The sequence below is a fragment of the Schistocerca nitens genome, chromosome 10, assembly GCF_023898315.1.
Source record: "Schistocerca nitens isolate TAMUIC-IGC-003100 chromosome 10, iqSchNite1.1, whole genome shotgun sequence".
NCBI lineage: Eukaryota > Metazoa > Arthropoda > Insecta > Orthoptera > Acrididae > Schistocerca > Schistocerca nitens.
The window spans coordinates 88,115,738-88,120,059 of record NC_064623.1 but is presented as its reverse complement, the minus strand read 5'-3'; the positions used below and the strand labels follow the sequence as shown (position 1 = coordinate 88,120,059).

Here is a 4,322-nt window from a genome sequence, read left to right as displayed (position 1 = left end):
AGCGTTCGGTAATGCAAAATGGTGCAAAAAGTCAGAAATTCTCAGGTAAGTACGTAATCTCATAGGAAAGACGGGTAGTGTACAATGTCTATGAGGACCAAGAATGATGATGAAAAGTGGACTACCAGGCACTTCACCCCTACTGATCAGTCTATACATCGAAGAAACAATGACGGAAATAAGAGTAAGGCACAAGTGAGATTAGTATTCAGGATTGATGAATGTCAGGGAAAAAGTTCGCCGATGACATCACTATCTTCAGTGAAAGTGAAGAAAATTACAGGATTTTTTAAATGCAATGGCAACGGCCTTGCCGAAGTGGATACACCGGTTCCCGTGAGATCACCGAAGTTAAGCGCTGTTGGGCGTGACCGGAATTTGGATGGGTGACCATCCAGGCCGCCATGCGCTGTTGCCATTTTTCGGGGTGCACTCAGCCTCGTGATGCCAATTGAGGAGCTACTCGACCGATTAGCAGTGGCTTCGGTCAAGAATACCGGGTGAGAGGTGTGCTGACCCCACGACCCTCCTATCCGCATCCTCCAAGAGGATGACATGGCGGTCGGATGGCCCGGTAGGCCACTCGTGGCATGAAGACGGAGTGTTTTTTTTTTAATGGAATGAACAGTATGATGAGTACAGAATATGGACAGGGCGAAAGGAAGATAAACGAAAGTAATTAGTAGCACTAGAAATGGGATTACAGATATTGGAGACCGCGAAGCTGACTATGTGAAGGTGTTCTCATACTCCGGGTGCAAAAGCAGAACAGCTCACAAAAGAGAACATTCCTGGACAAGATAACTCTACTGAAATCAAATGTAAATCTTAATTTCTGGGAATGTACGTCTATAGCTCAGCATTCTATGGCGGCAGATCATGGACAGTGAATAAACCGGAACATAAGTGGATTGAAGCGTTTAACATGTGGTGCTACAGAAGAATGTTGAAAATCAGGTTGACTGATTAGGTAAGAAGTGAGGAGGTTCCACTCAAAATCGGCTAAGAAGGGAGCATAGGTCTATGTAAATACTGACAGGGAGAGAGGATGATAGGACATCGGTTAACACATCAGGGAATAGCTTCCATGATGCTAGAGGAAACTATAGAGAGTAAAATCTGTAGGGGAAGAGAGAAATTGGAATATACCCAACAGTTGAGGACATTGGGTGTAAGAGCTACTCTGAGATGAAGACGTTGGCACAGCAGAGGAATACGTGGCGGGCTGCACTAAACGTGTCAGAAGACTGTTGACTGAAAAAAAAATTGTTGTTGCTGTGGTCTTCAGTCCTGAGACTGGTTTGATGCAGCTCTCCATGCAACTCTATCCTGTGCAAGCTTCTTCATCTCCCAGTACGTACTGCAGCCTACATCCTTTTGAATCTGCTAAGTGCATTCATCTCTTGGTCTCCCTCTACGATTCTTACCCTCCACGCTCCCCTCCAGTAGTAAATTGGTGATCCCTTGATGCCTCAGAACATGTCCTACCAACCGATCCCTTCTTCTAGTCAAGTTGTGCCACAAACTCCTCTTCTCCCCAATTCTATTCAGTACCTCCTCATTAGTTACGTGATCTACCCATCAAATCTTCAGCATTCTTCTGTAGCACCACATTTTGAAAGCTTCTATTCTCTTCTTGTCTAAACTATTTATCGTCCATGTTTCACTTCCATACATGGCTACACTCCATACAAATACTTTCAGAAACGACTTCCTGACTCTTAAATCAATACTCGATGTTAACAAATTTCTCTTCTTCAGAAACCCTTTCCTTGCCATTGCCAGTCTACATTTTAATTAAATTAAAAATTAAAAAATGGAAAAGTTCAGCACTGGTCCAGGGACGGATCCTTGCCGCACACTGGTGAGTATCGGGCGCTCTTTGGAAGGACCAATGACTGGTGGAACGAACATCCGCCGGCCAATGAAGGAGAAACCGGGTGTCACAGGGAGCCTGGCGTGGTGTGTCGCCCCTGTGTGTCCGGAGACAAAAGGCTGGGGCGTGCGTGGGAAACCTGGGAGAGACAAAGGCGCCGCGGCCGGAACGCAGCTGACCGTGTAGCCCCACCCCCCCCATTCATCCACTGCCCAGCTGACGAGGGCGGCGGACACGTTGCCCAACTCACACCACGTCATTGGGCCGGACCGTGGGACGCCATTTGGGACCTGCACTGCGCTACCTGGAGCAAACGTAGCAGTTAAAGATCAGGTAAATGTGAGCATGTGACGTAGGGCACCAAAAGGAAGCAGTAACTGACAACGGACAGGGTTGTAGCCTCTCTTTGATATTATTCAGCCTGTGAATTGAGCAAGCAGTAAAGTGAACCGACGGATAAATTTGCAGAGTGAATTAACTCCCAGACGGAGTTGTGGGGTTCCAGACTGCGATAATGCAAGAAGACTTGGTAGGAATGTAGCCACTGTACATGACTGGCGGCAGCGCTGGTCACGAGAATGTACGGTCGCAAGAAGTCAGGGCTCCATACGACCAAGTGCCACTACTGAGAGGGAAGACCATCGTGCATTTTTTTCCGTCAGTGTACAATTGCCTAATAGACTTTAACATCTTTGTCTTTCACAAGGGACATTAGTGATTACAGAGTTCACGTATTGGTGCCTTTCACAGAGGATAAATTGTCAGTAAATTACATATAATTTTTATTACGCGTACTTGATTCTGTCATTACATAGACACCCACCTTAACGAAAGGGGGAAAATGTTTAAATACGACTGTGACCCAACATTACCCTTGTCAGCAGCTTGGCTGTGACCATTCGTGTTGCCCTTCTCTGTAAACGTTGAACATTGCTTGCTAGTTATCTTTGGTATGGGTCCCATACACTCGAGGATTATTCTAGAAAGGGATGTACGGGTGATTTGTAAGCAATCTCCTTTGTAGGCTGACTGCACTTCTCCAATATTCTGTCTGTAGTACGAAGTCTGCCCTGCTTTACCACACACTTAGGTGTTTTTTGATGTTGCAATATTGCAGTTGTTGTGTACATAGTTCTGTGCAGTCAGCGCGTACACAACTTTCCCACTAGAGCGCGCCCCGCTAAGCACAACAGCGCAGGCGCAGCGCTCGTCCGTCTCCGCACTACGAGATGGCGCTGCCTTAGAGACGGACCAATTTCTGCTTCCGCCGATCCGCATATATGTAATGCAGCCAATGAGATTGCTGCTAACGTAGAACCTTTTCTCCTCGCGGATCACACTCGCGCAGTGATACCTGAACACGCGAGGTATTATAACGAGTGTACAGACCTCCGATTAGTGAGTCTGCATTAGTCTGTACCAGTCTGCATTAGTTTGTACCAGCGTATAGTCAAGTTTCAGTGTGAGATATGTGAGAATAAGATTAACGTACCAAGACCAAAGGAACTTCAGATTGTCAATTGTAAACAGCATCCAGAATCAAGTTATGTAATGTCTATGCTTTTTATTATTTTAATAAATGCATGTGAAAATTAATCAAGTTCTATTTAAAGTTGGTCACCATCAACCTGCTACTCTAAGCGTCCAAGTGGCATTTCTATCATCTGACCTAACGGCAGAAGATAAACACGCCATGATAAGACCACGAGATATATTGCTGACACTCGCCTACTTCGTTAGAGCGACAAGTCAAATAATATGATGGTGTGTGTACCAAAGGTCTTACAGTACGCACACCACAGCAGTAAACCCCGACTCTTTAAATAATCGAATGTCATTGTATGAAACAGCTTCAAACGTCTGATTACTTTAGAAATTAGCTAATGTGTTAACTAACAAGTTTGTTTGCGTGGTCAAATCAGCTGCCACCAAAGCTTTCAACCACTCTCCAGCAGCTATTACATTCATATTCGACAATTTACAACTCAAACAACCAAGCCCCCCCTCCCTCCCCCCCACACACATACACTAAAAATAAAAAAAAACAACCCATATACACGCTCTTCATCTCTCTCTCTCTCTCTCTCTCTCTCTCTCTCTCTCTCTCTCTCTCTCATACACCCCCCTCCCCCTCCCCCTCCACACACACACACACACACACACACACACACACACACACACACACACACACACACGATATGATCATCATGAATAGAAGTTAGTTTTGAACATATACTTCGTTAGGTTGGGAACATTTAGATAAACAAACCAAAGAGGAGGAAACACGTAATGAAGTTACAATATTTACGTTGTTAAAGGCACGATGTCCGGAGTAATAGATATACCGAGTGGCAAAAGAATAATAGTACACTACTAAAGAGGAGAAACATGGTGAACAATGTGAAAAACCTCGGAATACAAAATTGTGCTTATGTGTCGTAAATAA

General features: G+C 45.0%; 1 pseudogene; it reads left to right on the top strand.

Moving 5' to 3' along the window:
• Nucleotides 1–300: 300 nt before the first annotated feature.
• Nucleotides 301–418, top strand: LOC126211051 (5S ribosomal RNA; annotated as a pseudogene).
• The last annotated feature ends 3,904 nt before the right edge of the window (nucleotides 419–4,322 follow it).